This window comes from Pseudophryne corroboree, chromosome 8 (assembly GCF_028390025.1).
Source record: "Pseudophryne corroboree isolate aPseCor3 chromosome 8, aPseCor3.hap2, whole genome shotgun sequence".
Lineage (NCBI taxonomy): Eukaryota > Metazoa > Chordata > Amphibia > Anura > Myobatrachidae > Pseudophryne > Pseudophryne corroboree.
Window position 1 is genome coordinate 228,480,891 of NC_086451.1, and position 19,283 is coordinate 228,500,173.

General features: G+C 44.0%; 1 protein-coding gene across 2 annotated transcripts in view; it reads left to right on the forward strand.

Annotated features, from left to right (window-relative positions):
* Positions 1-19,283, forward strand: part of NALF2 (NALCN channel auxiliary factor 2) — a 519,176-nt gene that overhangs the window by 103,753 nt on the left and 396,140 nt on the right. Inside the window, exons 2-5 of one of the 2 annotated variants that reach the window (XR_010183045.1) lie at positions 5,839-5,973; positions 6,120-6,251; positions 6,377-6,510; positions 6,635-6,832. The exons of the other annotated variant lie outside the window; for it this stretch is intronic. The gene's annotated coding sequence lies outside the window, so the exon portion shown is untranslated. Of the gene's footprint in view, positions 1-5,838; positions 5,974-6,119; positions 6,252-6,376; positions 6,511-6,634; positions 6,833-19,283 lie in introns of those variants that run through there. 2 annotated transcript variants of the gene reach the window in all.

A 19,283-nucleotide genomic window follows, 5' to 3' on the forward strand; every position in this document is an offset into this window, starting at 1 on the left:
AAAATATTTCAAACATATTCTTTGTATTTTCCATATACTTTATACAGTCAAAACTCTGGCACAAACATTAGTATGACAGGATAGGCTCTGCCTCACCTGCCTCACCCCACCGCACGTCACTACCATATGTTAGAATCGGAAGCAGTAACATTGCTTACTCTGTCCACACCTGAATCACGCCCCTAGGGGCGGCACTTTTGGGGGGCGGCACATGGATGCTTGTGTTGGTACTGTCAACCTGAAAAGTACCAGTAACTGCAAAATATTTCCACTGTACTGCACTATATGCCAGAATGGAGTATAAGCAGGGAAGACATGCACATACTGCTCCTGTAATCTGTCCTACTTAGTAAATACAGTATGTATACATAATAAATAACTGTATAAAATAATTAATTGGGTTTTTTTCTTATTCTATTGAATTGACAATCATCAAATGAGGGCTTATACCCAATCAATGAAAATGATAAAATTATGCTGTGGGTGGGTTTGTTACTGTTGTGCCTAGGGGCATCCTCACCCCTAAATTTGCTGCTGCCCAATAGGTTTACAGTACAGCTCCACCCAAAATAACGTCAGTAAAGCTTCACCCAAAATAACATTTACAGTCACATGTGGGTATAGTGTACTCCTCGATGTATTCATCTAGGCTGGCTTAAGAATCGTAATGTAATAAAAAAAACAACATAACTGTGTCCATTTTGCAGAGAATTCCTACTTAACTGATATGTGCACATTTATCTGTAAATCCCTACTGACTCTGACGAATATTCTACACTTAGGATTTTCTATCTGTCTGTAACTGTGCCTGCAATTTGCAATCTTCGCAGCATTATATGTTGATGTAGAGTTTAGAACTATATGAACAGAAGAGGCAGCCATTATAGAGAATAGAAATCTGGTGAATGGTTACAGCTGGGTATGTAATTCTAAAATGATTTCTATTTAAAGTTCGATAAAGGTGGACAATCCTATACTTTTATATATCATGTAAAGGCTTTTCCAATGCTTCATTTTGAATATGGTTATGCTACTTGCATAAGTATATTCAAAATAAATATATCCTACTATTACCTATCCAAATCTTCTTCCTGACTAGGCATTCATTTAATGGGGATCCCCCTGTTTGGGGAATTAGTGCAGAAAAAAACCTATGGCCGCTGCTAATGAGCGTCTGATCAGAGCAACAAATTGAATAGTTCCAGTAGACGCCCATTCATTTAGACGGCCAGCAGGGGCTTATGCCATAATTGAATCGGACCCCTAGTGTTTATATGCCATATAGCGCAAGACACCCAGTGCGATTGAGGCGCTCCAAGAGGAGTAGTATATCATACATGTCTTCAAATTTAGCATTTTCACAGAGTCAGTGAAAAGCTGCAGGCAATGTACTATTTACGCTGGGCTGCTACTTTCAGGGCACAAGAATTGGTTTCACATACGTGCAAAGTCGCAGATTGAGCGCAAGGGAACTTGGTTTTGAGGAGCTATTTTTGTGCAGATTCAGACTCAGTCACACCTCAGTCATGCACAGGTGTACATAAGTCCCAAATCACAGTGGTCTACACTAGCAAAACAGTTTTTAACCTTCAGTAGTTTTATTTGTGCGCAGAGGATGCACATTTGGAGCAAAGAGCAGTCGAGTCTCGATCTGTTCCATCCTTGTGCCCAGAGACACCAAGTACCCACACTTTAAAGAGTAGAGTTAAATGATGTGAATCCTGTGAAGTTACTCTCTTGTGATCATGTGTGATGATAACCAGGAAGCTGCTTGCACAGCAGAAATTAGTATGAAATCTAGTGATGGGGCAATATCGCTTCCATCCTGATTTTAATAAACTCAAAGGCACCGCTGTTTGAAAGAGGAGAGTTCCCTCTTTCAAATGAGGTTGTCCCATAATGATCATTGCCTAGCAATTGGGCTCCAATGTATAGGTCGACAGTCAGGTCGACCCACATATGGTCAAAATGCATTAGGTAAAAAGGTCAACTGGTAAAAGGTAGAAGGTGCTTAAGATTGACAGTTACAAAATATTGACAAGTTTTTTGTTGGTTTTCATGTTTTTCAAACCTTTACTTGCTTTACTATTCCCGTTGACTACGGTTGGGAATAGTAACCTGCAGAGTGCGCAGAGAGCCACCTTGTTCGAAGCATGTTGAATGAAGCGAGTCCACAAGGGTACACATGACCACTGACATGTTGGCCTTTTGTACATGTTAATGTGTCTACTTTTACCTGTCGATTTTTGATTCTATTGACCTTTTGAAACTGTCATTCTAATGTATGTCGACCATATGGGGTTGACCTGATGACGGTCTATCTAGACAGTGTAGATCTTCTATTCCGCACCCGTGGTCATTGCCTAGAAATCACATTTGATCACTGCGCTAATATACCTGCCAGATAAGGGAGAGCACTTAATGTGTGAAATTTAAATTAGCCCCATCCTGGCATGTATATATTCAGGAGCACCCTTGTTTCAAAAAGATGAATCCACTCATTCAAGCAATGTGCATTCTTTCAGTGTGTCCTTATACATATATTATTGCTATATACAAACAGATTTGCAGTATATTATTGTCAGCACCGATTGCAAAAGTCTTTCTGTTTTGTATACATACAGATGTGTCCTCAAACATCGTTGCTCATAGCGCACTATTTAGGGTCCTGAGTCGCGAGTTGTCCCACGCCATGTAATACACAGTTTAACCACTGGGTGGCGAATGCTCCGCGTTAAGACTACAGTGCTGAATACAATGCTGTGGCAGTAGGCAGAGATCTGTAAGAGGCTGGCCAATCATGTTCTTCCCTTTATGAAAAAGTCCCTTCTACAAAATACAATGCCACGCTGCCGCCTGTTCACACTATTCATTTTGTCATTACATTGTGTACTAAATCCTAGATTTTATTAGCATAAACAGCTTTATTATCTTGGAAAGAATTTGAGGTTTAGTTGCTAAAAATGGACAGAAATATGTAATGCACTGTGCCACTGGGTCCGTATCTCATTAACATGACTTCCAGATGGTCTCTATTGCTGTGCCGCCACGCTTGGCGGATTCAATATGACTTTTTTTTTAAATGCAAATCACCAAGGGTGCTCACTCTTACCACGGTTGGCTGTGGCCTAACGAATACAGTGTCTGCCCGTAACACGTAAACCCCCAGGTTTGATACCCAGTGGGGCGCGCAATTATTATTATTTTTTTATGTATTTATTTATTATTTTTTAATGCAATAAAGTTATTTGGTATGTCGCTACTCCCTTTATATAAAAAAATCCCCTTCTACAAAATACAATGCCACACTGCCACCCTGTTCTCACAATTAATTTTGTCATTACACTTTCTACTAGATTCTGGATTTTATTAGCAACAGCTTTTTGATCTTTGAAAGATTTTCTGGTTTCTTTGCTATCAAATGGACAGAAATATGTAATGCACTGTTCCACTGGGTCCCTATCTCATTAATATGACTTCCAGATACTCTCCATTGCTGTGCTGCCACGCTTGTCGCATTGAATCCGATTTTTTTTTAAATGGGGCCGCAAATCTGACAAAACACATCACATATACACCAGGGGTGCTTACCCTTACCATGGTTGGCTGTGGCCTAACAAATACAGTGTCCGCCCGCAGTGCGTGCAACCCCGGGTTCGATACCCAGCGGATCACGTAATTATTATTATTTTTTAATGTATTTATTTATAATTTTTTACTTCAATAAAATTATTTGGTGTGTTGCTACTTCCCTTTATATAAAAAAGTCCCCTTCTACAAAGTACAATGCCACGCTGCCGCCCTGTTCACACTATTCATTTTGTCGTTACATTGTGTACTAAATTCTGGATTTTATTAGCATAAACAGCTTTATTATCTCAGAAAGCATTCAAATAGACATAAACCTGTAATCCACTGTACCACCAGGTTCTCATTAATATGACTTCCAGATGGTTTCCATTGTTGTGCCGCCATGCTTGTCGAAATTGTTGAAAACTGGGCTAAAAGCTGTTGGATTTGGCCGCATTCATTTTGTCGTTACATTGTGTACTAAGTTCTGGATTTTACTAGCATAAACAGCTTTATTATCTCAGACAGAATTTTTGGTTTCATTGCTAACAAATATGACAAAGGACAAAGAAAGACCTTCACTCCCAAATTCTGATACAGGGGTGTATTCAATAGCTGTCGGATTTGATCCGACTGTCGGAAACTTGGGCTTTTCAGACAAAGTTTGTTGGATTCCAACTGTCGGATTGAGTCCGACTATACAAACCCCAGTTTCCGACAGCAAACATATCGGAATAGTCCCTTTCCGACTGTCGGATTCCAGTAATGTGTAGTAATGAAAATCCGACAGCTTTCCAACAGAACACTATTCAATAGAAGATTGTCGGAAACCTTTCAGTGTTTTATCATGTGGAATCCGACAGTCTACTTCCGACAATTTATTTTAGGTGTAAACTGTAAAAATAATAATTATTTTTTTTGGGCTCCTCATGTGTGTGTGTGTGTGTGTATATATATATATATATATATATATATGTATATGTTCACTTTATATATATATATATATATATATATATATATATATATATATAAACAACAGGCAGGTCCGGCTCTCCCAATACCTTCCACAATAGTGCTAGGTGCCTGCACAAAGCAGGATATAGACAACAAGAGGTGCGGCACTCCAAGCGACGGGAACACAGTCACATTTATATTCCAGGTATAAGACAACGTTTCAGTGCTGTTTATTCATGCATTTTCATCAGGTCAAGTGAATACAAATAAAAGTGCTTACCTAAATACCCAGCAAACAACCACCAACACCACGCTTCCAGAGCCCGGGTGCCCGCCCGGTCCGTCGGCGCTGCTACATGACGTCACCATGCAGAGCCGGTTGCTATGGTGACAAGGATATACAAGTATTCACAACAAAACAGTGTAATCCCAATATGACTAGCTCTAGCACACACAGGGCTGGATACAAACTGTTATATAGCATATATACTATAGATCATGCAGCCCTCATGCCAAATATGAGCCATATAAAATAATGCAACGGACATAAGAGTATTAAAACAGACTATAACAAAATTGCATATTCATAGAACTGCTAGATACTGCTTACAAAATCGCACTAAGTCCTACTTGCTCATTGAGACCCTTTGGATGGAGAGTACCCAGGCGATGGATCCACCTAACTTCCAATTGAAGAAGTTTGAGCCCTCTATCTCCACCCCATACAAGAGGGGGAACATGATCTATCATACGATAGCGCAGTGTGGCTAGTGGGTGTCTTGCTTGAGCGAAATGACGGGCAACCGGCTGTTCGCTGGTCCCTTTATTGATGGCCGCCTTGATTGCTGACCGGTGGGTTGCCATACGTTCCTTAAACTGTCTCTCAGTTTTACCTATGTATGACAGCCCACACGGGCATAACAACTGGTATATGACATACTTTGATGAACAAGTTAGAGTGTAATTGATGGTCATGGTACGACCTGTAAGTGGATGCTGAAAAGTTTTTCCACTAATCATATATTGACAAGTGGTACATACACTTGTACGACATGTACCACTTGTCAAGAATGTTCATGAAGTCCTGGAACACCACGACAGCTGAATGCGGTGCAAACTCTCCACCCTTCTACCATGACGGCCTACTGAAGGTGTGCCCCCCCCCCCCCCCCAATGCAGTGTGACCAGGAGTACCCTTTAGGTGAGATGCTCTACTCTAACCCGCCAATGCTGTGTACCTGGGCCCCTGTATTGCTGCAGGATAGAAGACAGCCTGTTATACCTGTTTATTTAAAACTCTTTTCTCTTCCACAGCTTGATCAGGGATGTTCTTGTAGTCCTGGGACATGTCTCCTGCTGAATGTGGTATTGACTCTCCTCCCTTCTACCTTGATGGCCTACTTGTGATGTGTACCACCCCACTGCGGTGTGACCAGGAGTACCTTTCAGGTGAGATGATGTCACCTAATCCAGCAATGTTGTGACACTTGTGTTTTTTTATTACCAATGCTGTGTACCTGTGCCCCTCTATTGCTGCTGGATAGACCACACACTGTTATATATTTTTATTAAAAACTCTTTTTTCTCTTCTGCAGGTTTCCCAGGGATGTTCTTGAAGTCCTTGATCCTCTCTTCAGTGTAAAGTGGCGTTGACACCCTCCCTCTACCCTGATGGCCTACTTGTGATGCGGAAACCCCACTACAGTGTGATCAGGAGAACCCCTCAGGTGAGATGATGTTCCCCAAACTTGAAATGTTGTGACACTTTTGTTTTGTACCTGGGCTCCTCTATTGCTGCTGGATAGAAAACACAGATAACTTTTTATTAAAAACTATTTTTTCTATTCCGGAGGTTTCTCTTGGAAGTTCTTGAACTCCTGTGACACCTTTACAGCTGATTGTGGCGTTGACTCTCCCCCCTTCTACCATGACGGCCTACTTGTGATGTGGAACCTCCACTGCGGTGTGACCAGGAGTACCCCTCAGGTGAGAGGATGTACCCCAAACTTGAAATGTTGTGACACTTTTGTTTTGCACCTGGGTCCCTCTTTGGAAACTGGAATGAAACACACTGTTAAACCTTGTCATTAAACCTATTTCTCTTCCGCAGGTTTCCCTTGTATGTACCTGAAGACCCTGAACCCCTCTAAAGTGGGGAGTGGCACTGACACCCCCCCATCCCTTCTACCATGACGGCCTACTTGCAATGTGCCCCCCCCCCCCGTGTCGTGATGTGTTGCCCACTATTGTGTCCTATCCCTACTATTAACACTGTCCTGCCCAAATTAAATTTACATTAACAGTTAAAGGAAACACTATTTGATTTCAAAATGTTATTGATTAAAAAAAGTTTAAATATCTTTACTGTATTCAAAAATAAAAAAAAAAGCTTAGAAACGTAATTCTTTGTGTTTTTCTTGACCTTGATATTCCATTAGGTTTTTCTTTGTAGAATACCTGAAACAAATAGAAAAAAACACATACAGTAAGTATTTGAAAAATTATATGTCATGGTTCTCAAAACATATCCTTACAGCTGTTAGGTAACTAAACAGCCCTGCACTCCCTGGCACCAGGTGGCAGATAATGTTGGAAGGTTAAGTTCTACAGGAGTCTTGAACAGGCATGGGAATCCTTTGGCACTCTAGCTGCTGGAGAACTGCACATCCCAGCATGGCCGGCCACAGATTTTCTATTAAGACATTTAAAAACTGTTACAGGCTGTGCAGGTATGTGTATTTCAGCATCAGCGGGAGGGCCAAAGGGTGAAGACCCTTTGTACCCCCAAAAGTCCATATTTTCCAGGTCTCCTCACAGAATTGCAAGCAAAATAATTTGGGCCACCATTGGTTATTTTGAAATGTGTCAATGAGTAATGAATAAAACTCTTCACCTGCTTCAGCTACACCTCACAGGTTTGCAAGTTTAAAAAATTGCTCCACCGGTGGGTCCTTTACAATGTGTCAGTGAGTAATAATTACACTTGTTCACCTGCTAGGTGACCTGGAAAACATGAAATGTTGGGGGGGTCTTTGAGGACCGATGTAGGGAACAACTGGTCTAGTGGGATAAGATTTGTGTGGTTTTGTGATGTGTGAGACATGTTACTCACCCATATCACCTCTACATGGTCAACGTTTTCCAGAAGTTGCATTTCGGCCTAACCCTATTGAAGAAAACAACTGGTGAATAATCCAATAGCACATCATGGTACAATTCAAAAACTTTTTATAAAAAATGGAAGTGTTGGATCAGAATTTGCTCTTTATGGGCCATTTGAATAAACCGTAACCAATATGTAAAGGAGCTGTCATCCTTTCACCACATTTATACATGCACACGCATGTATACACTGTATAAAATCGAATGCCCAACTTCTTTGTAATTTAAACCTGCTCAGGATAAATTTGCACGTTAAAGAAACATTGCATAGAAAATAATAAAATAATGGGAAGGAGAAAAGGAGGACACATACATATACTTATAAAAAAATGAAAATATACAAACGTATTTCAGTCTCCAGTATCCTCTTCATCTGGATCCGGAATTGGTGGTGTGTTTGGTGTTGGTGGATGTCTTCTTAGAGGTCTTGTTGGTGCTGCTGGTTGAGTCTGCCTGTACACGGCGTACATCCCTTGATAAACTTGGTATTGTTGAGATTGTCCATACCAGGGTGTCAGTGAAGGAAGGGCATACGGTGGGGGTCTCTGTGCAGCTGCTGCTGGTGGTGGTCTTGATGGTGGAGGTTGTGGTGCTCCTGGAAGTTTTTCCGTAATGAGTTGGATGAAAGTCGCGATGAGGCAGAGACTTGATGATGTTTTGGCTTTGCCTGGCTGCCATGCTGTTCATTGAGGCACTTTGACACGCTGCATTGTCCACCAATTTGCAGACGGATGTGAGAATCCGAAGAGTGTCCATGATGGTGTGTCGATCTTCTTGTTGTGTCTTCCGCATTTCTTGAAGCGTGTTGGCCATACTGTCCATTGTTGTCCTCAAGTCCTCCATATGGATGTTCATGGTATCTCTGAAGCTGTCCTGACGCTGCTGAGACGCTACAGCCAAGGTGTTGACTCTGTCGACACGTGAAGGTGTTTGTCCTTGTTGAATATCAGCAACCACTGGAAATGTTGAAGCTGAACTTTAAATTAAAAAAATCTAATTGCAGCGCACATTACATTTTTAAGGGATTTAGCACCACTTTTTAATGAGGAAAACATTATACATGTCTATATACTAATTACTTACAAAGAGGCATGGAAGCAGTTGGCTGCAGATCCACATCCTTGTCATACGAATCTTCCTGAAGTAAGTCCGGTCTGAAGAACGGTCCAATTCCACTAGCCAATCCTGAGTTGCTTTGTGGCATTTCATCTGTTTTAAAAAAGACAAGAGAAAAAAATATTAGTATACATTTTTTTTCCAATCCAAACAAAAAACACACATTCCATTCACAGTTCTACCTTCTTGAGTCTGAGGTCCCGCCGCTCCTGGGACATCCAAGACTCGACCAATGTCTTCTCCCGAAACTCTTCTGCTAGGGAATGAAGCTGAGTCCATTTGGCTGGCTTCAAATCCCTCGAAAGTGTCCTCCGTAACTCCTATGGACTCAAACACGCTGGGGATGGTGTGCAAGTCCACAGTCACGGTTTCATCCAGGTCTGTGGCAGGAGGCTCTTCTGAACCATCCTGTTCCCTCCTGATGGCTCTTTGATCCTCGGTGGCAGATGCTTCTGTAGCAGTCCTCTGTGCTCATGGAAATAGGTTTAATAACATTAGATTGCATGATATAAATGACATGTAAAAAAATAAGATTTTACTTACCGATAAATCTATTTCTCATAGTCCGTAGTGGATGCTGGGGACTCCGTCAGGACCATGGGGATTAGCGGCTCCGCAGGAGACAGGGCACAAAAAGTAAGCTTTTAGGATCACATGGTGTGTACTGGCTCCTCCCCCTATGACCCTCCTCCAAGCCTCAGTTAGGTACTGTGCCCGGACGAGCGTACACAATAAGGAAGGATCTTGAATCCCGGGTAAGACTCATACCAGCCACACCAATCACACCGTACAACCTGTGATTTGAACCCAGTTAACAGTATGATAACAACGAAGGAGCCTCTGAAAAGATGGCCCACAACAATAATAACCCGATTTTTGTAACAATAATTATGTACAAGTAATGCAGACAATCCGCACTTGGGATGGGCGCCCAGCATCCACTACGGACTATGAGAAAAATAGATTTATCGGTAAGTAAAATCTTATTTTCTCTAACGTCCTAGTGGATGCTGGGGACTCCGTCAGGACCATGGGGATTATACCAAAGCTCCCAAACGGGCGGGAGAGTGCGGATGACTCTGCAGCACCGAATGAGAGAACTCCAGGTCCTCCTCAGCCAGGGTATCAAATTTGTAGAATTTTACAAACGTGTTCCCGCCTGACCACGTAGCTGCTCGGCAAAGTTGTAAAGCCGAGACCCCTCGGGCAGCCGCCCAAGATGAGCCCACCTTCCTTGTGGAATGGGCATTTACAGATTTTGGCTGTGGCAGGCCTGCCACAGAATGTGCAAGTTGAATTGTACTACAAATCCAACGAGCAATAGTCTGCTTAGAAGCAGGAGCACCCAGCTTTTTGGGTGCATACAATATAAACAGCAAGTCAGACTTTCTGACTCCAGCCGTCCTGGAATTATATATATATATATATATATATATATATTTTCAGGGCCCTGACAACGTCTAGCAACTTGGAGTCCTCCAAGTCCCTAGTAGCCGCAGGCACCACAATAGGTTGTTTCAGGTGAATCGCTGACACCACCTTAGGAAGAAACTGGGGACGAGTCCCAGTTCTGCCCCGTCCGAATGGAAAATCAAATATGGGCTTTTGTAAGACAAAGCCGCCAATTCTGACAATCGCCTGGCCGAGGCCAGGGCCAACAGCATGGTCACTTTCCATGTGAGATATTTCAAATCGACAGATTTGAGCGGTTCAAACCAATATGATTTGAGGAATCCCAACACTACTTTGAGATCCCACGGTGCCACTGGAGGCACAAAAGGGGCTGTGCAATACTCCCTTGACAAATGTCTGGACTTCAGGAACTGAAGCCAATTCTTTCTGGAAGAAAAGCTACAGGGCCGAAACTTGAACCTTAATGGACCCCAATTTGAGGCTCATAGACACTCCTGTTTTCAGGAAGTGCAGAAATCGACCTAGTTGAAATTTCTTCGTGGGGCCTTCCTGGCCTCACCCACGCAACATATTTTCACCACATGTGGTGATAACGTTGTGCGGTCACCTCCTTCCTGGCTTTGACCAGGGTAGGTATGACCTCTTCCGGAATGCCTTTTCCCTTAGAATCCGGCGTTCAACCGCCATGCCGTCAAACGCAGCCGCGGTAAGTCTTGGAACAGACATGGTACTTGCTGAAGCAAGTCCCTTCTTAGCTCCTGAGGCCATTAGTCCTCTATGAGCATCTCTTGAAGTTCCGGGTACCAAGTCCCTCTTGGCCAATCCGGAGCCACGAGTATAGTTCTTACTCCTCTACGTCTTATAATTCTCAATACCTTGGTTATGAGAAGCAGAGGAGGGAACACATACACCGACTGTTACACCCACGGTGTTACCAGGACATCCACAGCTATCGCCTGAAGGTCTCGTGACCTGGCGCAATACCTGTCCCGTTTTTTGTTCGGGCGGGACGCCATCATGTCCACCTTTGGTCTTTCCCAACGGTTCACAATCATGCGGAAAACTTCCCTATGAAGTTCCCACTCTCCCGGGTGGAGGTCGTGCCTGCTGAGGAAGTCTGCTTCCCAGTCGTCCACTCCCGGAATGAACACTGCTGACAGTGCTATCACATGATTTTCCGCCTAGCGAAAAATCCTTGCAGTTTTGCCACTGCCCTCCTGCTTCTTGTGCCGCCCTTTCTGTTTACGTGGGCGACTGCCGTGATGTTATCCCACTGGATCAATACCGGCTGACCTTGAAGCAGAGGTCTTGCTAAGTTTAGAGCATTATAAATTTGCTCTTAGCTCCAGTATATTTATGTGGAGAGAATTCTCCAGACTTGATCACACTCCCTGGAAATTTTTTCCCTGTGTGACTGCTCCCCAGCCTCTCAGGCTGGCCTCCGTGGTCACCAGCATCCAATCCTGAATGCCGAATCTACGGCCCTCTAGAAGATGAGCACTCTGTAATCACCACAGGAGAGACACCCTTGTCCTTGGATATAGGGTTATCCGCTGATGCATCTGAAGATGCGATCCGGACCATTTGTCCAGCAGATCCCACTGAAGAGTTCTTGCGTGAAATCTGCCGAATGGAATCGCTTCGTAATAAGCCACCATTTTTACCAGGACTCTTGTGCAATGATGCACTGACACTTTTCCTGGTTTTAGGAGGATCCCGATTAGCTCGGATAACTCCCTGGCTTTCTCCTCTGGGAGAAACACCTTTTTCTGGACTGTGTCCAGAATCATCCCTAGGACCAGCAGACGTGTCGTCGGAACAACTGCGGTTTTGGAATATTTAGAATCCACCCGTGTTGTCGTAGAACTACTTGAGATAGTGCTACTCCGACCTCCAACTGTTCTCTGGACCTTGTTCTTATCAGGAGGTCGTCCATTTTCTTTGAAGACGAATCCTCATTTCGGTCATTACCTTGGTAAGGACCCGGGGTGCCTTGGACAATCCAACGGCATCGTCTGAAACTGATAGTGACAGTTCTGTACCACGAACCTGAGATACCCTTGGTGAGAAAGGCAAATTTTGGGACATGGAGGTAAGCATCCCTGATGTCCCGGGACACCATATAGTCCCCTTCTTCCCGGTTCGCTATCACTGCTCTGAGTGACTCCATCTGGATTTGAACCTTTGTAAGTGTTCAAATATTTCAGATTTAGAATAGGTCTCACCTAGCCTTCTGGCTTCAGTACCACAATATAGTGTGGAATAATACCCCTTTCCCTGTTGTAGGAGGGGTAATTTTATTATCACCTGCTGGGAATACAGCTTGTGAATTGTTTTCAATACTGCCTCCCTGTCGGAGGGAGACATTGGTACAGCAGACTACAGGAACCTGCGAGGGGGAAACGTCTCGACATTCCAATCTGTACCCCTTGGATACTACTTGTAGGATCCAGGGGTCCTGTACGGTCCTAGCGTCATGCTGAGAACTTGGTAGAAGCGGTGGAGGGCTTCTGTTCCTGGGAATGGGCTGCCTGCTGCAGTCTTCTTCCCTTTCCTCTATCCCTGGGCAGATATGACTCTTATAGGGACGAAAGGACTGAGGCTGAAAAGACGGTGTCTTTTTCTGCAGAGATGTGACTTAGGGTAAAAAACGGTGGATTTTCCAGCAGTTGCCGTGGCCACCAGGTCCCATGGACCGACCCCAAATAACTCCTCCCCTTTATACGGCAATACATCTTTGTGCCGTTTGGAATCTGCATCACCTGACCACTGTCGTGTCCATAAACATCTTCTTGCAGATATGGACATCGCATTTACTCTTGATGCCAGAGTGCAAATATCCCTCTGCGCATCTCGCATATATAGAAATGCATCCTTTAAATGCTCTATAGTCAATAAAATACTGTCCCTGTCAAGGGTATCAATATTTTTAGTCAGGGAATCCGACCAAGCCACCTCAGCTCTGCACATCCAGGCTGAGGCGATCGCTGGTCGCAGTATAACACCAGCATGTGTGTGTATACTTTTTAGGATATTTTCCAGCCTCCTATCAGCTGGCTCCTTAAGTACGGCGCTATCTGTAGATGGTACCGCCACTTGTTCTGATAAGCATGTGAGCGCCTTATCCACCCTAAGGGGTGTTTCCCAACGCGCCCTAACTTCTGGCGGGAAAGGGTATACCGCCAATAATTTTCTATCGGGGGAAACCCACGCATCATCACACACTTCATTTAATTTATCTGATTCAGAAAAAACTACAGGTAGTTTTTTCACATCCCACATAATACCCTTTTTTGTGGTACTTGTAGTATCAGAAATATGTAACACCTCCTTCATTGCCCTTAACGTGTGGCCCTAAAGGAAAATACGTTTGTTTCTTCACCGTAGACACTGAAATCAGTGTCCGTGTCTGGGTCTGTGTCGACCGACTGAGGTAAAAGGGGCGTTTTACAGCCCCTGACGGTGTTTGAGACGCCTGGACAGGTACTAATTTGATCGCCGGCCGTCTCATGTCGTCAGCCGGCTTGCAGCGTGTTGACATTATCACGTAATTCCATAAATAAGCCATCCATTCCGGTGTCGACTCCCTAGAGAGTGACATCACCATTACAGGCAATTTGCTCCGCCTCCTCACCAACATTTTCCTCATACATGTCGACACACACGTACCGACATACAGCACACACATAGGGAATGCTCTGATAGAGGACAGGACCCACTAGCCCTTTGGGGAGACAGAGGGAGAGTTTGCCAGCACACACCAAAACGCTATAATTATACAGGGACAACCTTTATATAAGTGTTCCTCCCTTATAGCATTTAATATATATTCATATCGCCAAATCAGTGCCCCCTCTCTGTTTTAACCCTGTTTCTGTAGTGCAGTGCAGGGGAGAGCATGGGAGCCTTCCCACCAGCATTTCTGTGAGGGAAAATGGCGCTGTGTGCTGAGGAGAATAGGCCCCGCCCCCTTTTCGGCGGGCTTCTTCTCCGGAGTTTGTGATATCTGGCAGGGGTTAAATACATCCATATAGCCTCAAGGGCTATATGTGATGTATTTTTCGCCATACAGGTATTATACATTGCTGCCCAGGGCGCCCCCCCCCCCGCGCCCTGCACCCTCCGTGACCGCTGTGTGAAGTGTGCTGACAACAATGGCGCACAGCTGCAGTGCTGTGCGCTACCTGATGAAGACTGAAAGTCTTCTGCCGCCTGGTTCCGGACCTCTTCAATCTTCAGCATCTGCAAGGGGGGTCGGCGGCGCGGCTCCGGGACGAACCCCAGGGCGAGACCTGTGTTCCGACTCCCTCTGGAGAAGCCAATCCATCCTGCACGCAGGTGAGTTCACTTCTCTCCCCTAAGTCCCTCGTAGCAGTGAGCCTGTTGCCAGCAGGACTCACTGAAAATAAAGAACCTAAAAACTTTTTCTAAGCAACTCTTTAAGAGAGCCACCTAGATTGCACCCTGCTCGGACGGGCACAAAAACCTAACTGAGGCTTGGAGGAGGGTCATAGGGGGAGGAGCCAGTACACACCATGTGATCCTAAAAGCTTACTTTTTGTGCCCTGTCTCCTGCGGAGCCGCTAATCCCCATGGTCCTGACGGAGTCCCCAGCATCCACTAGGACGTTAGAGAAATACACTCAAGTAGCAAATCGCAATCTCAGGGCTCCAGGGAAGCTCCCGGACAGATTTCAGGAAAATTGGATGCATCTCATTGCTGAGATACATCTCCCTAGTGTATGGGGCCCTTTAGTGTGTTCTCCCAGTGCTCCAGATGAGGATAAACCCTTCTGTGTGAGCCTTGAAGGAAACGGGACTCTGACTGCTGAGAGAACAACAGGAAAAAAGCTAGGGGCTGAGAGAGAACTACAGGGAAATCACTTTAAACACATTCTCTCAACTACTAAATCAAAGGGAAGCCAAGAGACTTGGAAGGGAAACCTCAGCCTAGACCTGCTGTAGTTTCCTATTGTTTTCATACACCACAGTGGACACTCAGAGAGTGAGTCATATAAGGTACCATTGTCCCTTTTTGTTTACTCCCTATTGTCCAACAGTGAGCTGACCAGACAGGGTGGCTCACTGACTGATGTAATCACCTTGATTAGAATATGTATTGTATTCCAATGCTGTAAGATCCTAAGACAAAAAAAAATCAAACACACCCCTGCAATATGAAACTTCTGGGGGTATACTGTAAGTAGAGCTATCCAGGGAGCTGAGAGAGACTCTCTGCTCCAAGACTTATGCTAGCCATACATCAGACCAACTTCAGACCAACTTTTCTCCAAACCTCCAATCGTCCAACTTGTCTGTCCAACTAAAACAGTGCTCCACACATCTAACCAACTTTTCAGCAGACCAGCCAACTTCTCTCCAACTTGTGATGTCACAGAAGTAGGCGGACAGCGTCTGCCTACTACTGCATGTTTTGAATAGTATATTTAAAAATAGAAAATTGCAGGTTGAAAGTTGGCTGATTGGAAGAAATCGTCCTAGTGTATGGCTAGCATAAGAAGTAATGTTCTGTCAGTAGTTTGTGGTGGGAATTGTCGTGTGGAATTGGATTACAGAAGTGTGCTGAGCTGTTTATAACCCATTTTGTTCCATAAACCACTGTTGGTTTTTCATCTACCACTGTGTCTGAGTGATTTGGAACCTGGTATCTTCACATTTGTTCTGACGCCGTTGGTACCCCCCAGCGACCGCCTCTGCCTGTCAGACAGGCAGAGGTTATCACAGCCCTGAGATGCTGATAGCATCTCACCGGGCTCCCGCTCTGTGTGCGCACTCCAAAAAATAATTCAGACTGCGATTGCTGCCGCTGCAGCGATGCAGTCTGAATTACCTCCCATGTATACACTCAATGTCGGTACCATGCGACTTAAAATTGCATGGTAAAAATTGGCAAAGCACACATCTTACTGTGAGTATGCCTCTTATTATTATTGAAAAAAAATAAACATTTTAGTTTAAATAAATAAATAAAAAAAGAGTACACAATAGAGTACAGGACTTACTGATTGTAGCGCTGGTCCTCGGTATCGCTGTAAAACTGTGGCACTGTGCTCTTTCCCGCCTTATCCTTTGATGCCCTGGGTACAAATTTTTTTTACAGTGCCCTTAGACCCATTACTGCACATACTGAATACTGTAACAGTAAATAATGGTTGGGGAGGTGCTTAGGTACACGGGGTATGGGTCATTGGGTCGACCACACTTAGGTCGACAGTCATTAGGTTGACCACTGTTGCTCAACATGCAGTAGGTCGACAGGGTTGCTAGGTCGACCAGGTCTATAGGTCGACATGTGCTAAGTCGACATGAAAAAAGGTCGCCATTATTTAAAAAAAAAATTGGTGTTGTTTTCTTCGTAGAGTGACCGGGAACCCCAATTAGTGCACTGTGTTCGCTTGCCATGCTTCAGGCACAGTGCCTCGCTCTGTTACCACTGCGCTCAGCACAGGTTACTATTCCCAATTGTACTCCACGTGGATCATAAAGTATGAAAAACTTGACAAAATGAAAAAAATTGTGAAAAGCTCATGTCAACCTTTTTTATGTCGACCTAGCACATGTCAACCTATAGACCATGTTGACCTACCAACCCTGTTGACCTACTGCATGTCAACCAATAGTGGTCGACCTAATGACTATCGACCTAATGACCATATCCCGGTACACTCATACAGTGCGCTCAGTGGTAATGAATACTGAGTGATCAATGGGGGGAGGTGCAGAAGCCTGCATCGTGTTGCATACTGTAGTGTAGGCAGCTGCCTAGACTGTGAACAATACAGTGTAAATAGCGCCTCAGCATACCGTGCCATAGAATACTGTAGAAGATAATTTTTCTCAGATACAATATAAAGGGAAGAAGCGACACACCAAATAACTTTATTGACTGAAATCCAGAGCTTAGTACATTAAGTAACTACAAAATGAATGTGGCCAAATCTGACAGCTTTTAGACCCGTTTTCGATAATTTCGACAAGCATGGCAGCACAGCAATAGCAACACACCAAATAACTTTATTGAATTAAAAAATAATAAATAAATACATAAAAATAATAATTGCATGCCTCGCTGGGGATCAAACATGAGGTTGCATGCATTGCGGGTGGTGACTGTATTCATTAGACCACAGCCATTGATGGTAAGAGTAAGCACCCCTGGTGTATATGTGATGTGTTTTGTCGGATTTGCGGCCCCATTTTAAAAAATCGGTTTGAATGTGACAAGCTTGGTGGCACAGCAATGGAGACTATCTGGAAGTCATATTAATGAGATAGGGACCCAGTGGTATAGTGCATTACATATTTATGTCCATTTGATAGCAAAGAAACCTTTCAGAGATAATAAAGCTGTTTATGCTAATAAAATCCAGGATTTAGTACACAATGTAATGACAAAATGAATAGCTAGCGTGAACGGGCGGCAGCGTGGCTGGTGGATGTGCTTTGGTACAGGCATACAGTGAGCTCAGTGGGAATGAATACTAATGAGTGATCAGTGTGGGGAGGTGTAGAAGCCTGCATTGAGTCACTGGCATATCTATAATGGGTGCAGTGTGTGCGGTGCACACGGGCTTCTGGGTCCAGAGGGGGCCCACACTGCACACACTGCACCCATTTCTTCTATACTTACCTTTCCAGCATCCATTGACGACTGTGTGTGGGCCCCCTCCTCTCCCGTAGCCATCACCGCCACTGCTAGTGCACTAGAGACTCTGGCACAGTGCCAGAGTCCACAGCGCATGCGCAGGACTCTGGAAAAATGGCGCGGTGGCCATTTTTTGGAGTCCTGCGCATGCGCTGTAGACTCTGGCACTGTGCCAGAGTCTCAGCGCTGAGAGCGCTAGCAGTGGTGGTGACCGCTACAGGAGAGGAGGGGGCCCACACACGGAGTCTGCACACGGGTCCCCTCCTCTCTAGAAACGCTGCTGCATTGAGTTGCATATTGTAGTGTAGGGAGCTGCCTAGACTGTGAACAATACAGTGTAAATAGTGCCTCGTCATAGTGTGGCATAGAATACTGTAGAAGAGAATTACATTTTTTCAGATTTAAAGGGAAGAAGCGACACAACAAATAACTTTATTGAATTAAAAATAATAAATATATACATAAAAAAATAATAATAATTGCGTTCCCCACTGGGTATCAAACCCAGGGGTACACGCATTGCGGGCGGACACTGTATTCGTTAGGCCACAGCCAACTGTGGTAAGAGTGAGCACCCCTGGTGTATATGTGATGTGTTTTGTCTGATTTGCGGCCCTGTTTTAAAACAAAAGGTCGTATTGAATCTACCAAGCATGGTGGCACAGCAATGGAGACCATCTGGAAGTCATATTAATGAGATACGGACCCAGCGGTACAGTGCATTACATATTTCTGTCCATTTGATAGCAAGAAACAAGAAAATCTTTCTGAGCTAATAAAACTGTTTATGCTAATAAAATCCAGGATCTAGTACACAATGTAATGACAAAATGAATTGTGTGAACAGGGCGGCAGCTTGGCGTTGTATTTTGTAGAAGGGGACTTTTTTATATAAAGGGTAGTAGCAACACACCAAATAACTTTATTGCATTAAAAAATAATAAATAAATATATAAAAAAATTATAATAATTGCAGACCCCACTGGGTATCGTGCCCGGGGGTGCATGCATTGTGGGTGGACACTGTATTCGTTAGGCCACATCCAACCATGGTTAGAGTGAGCACCCCTGGTGTATATGTGATGTGTTTTGTCAGATTTGCATTTTTAAGAAAAGTCATATTGAATCCGCCAAGCGTGGCGGCACAGCAATAGAGACCATCTGGAAGTCATATTAATAAGATATGGACCCAGTGGCACAGTGCATTACATATTTCTGCCCATTTGATAGCAACTAAACCTCAAATTCATTCTAAGATAATAAAGCTGTTTATGCTAATAAAATCCAGGATTTAGTACACAATGTAATTACAAAATGAATAGTGTGAACAGGTGGCAGCGAGGCATTGTATTTTGTAGAAAGGTTTTGGGGGGGTTTTTTATAAAGAGAAGTGATTAATGGTT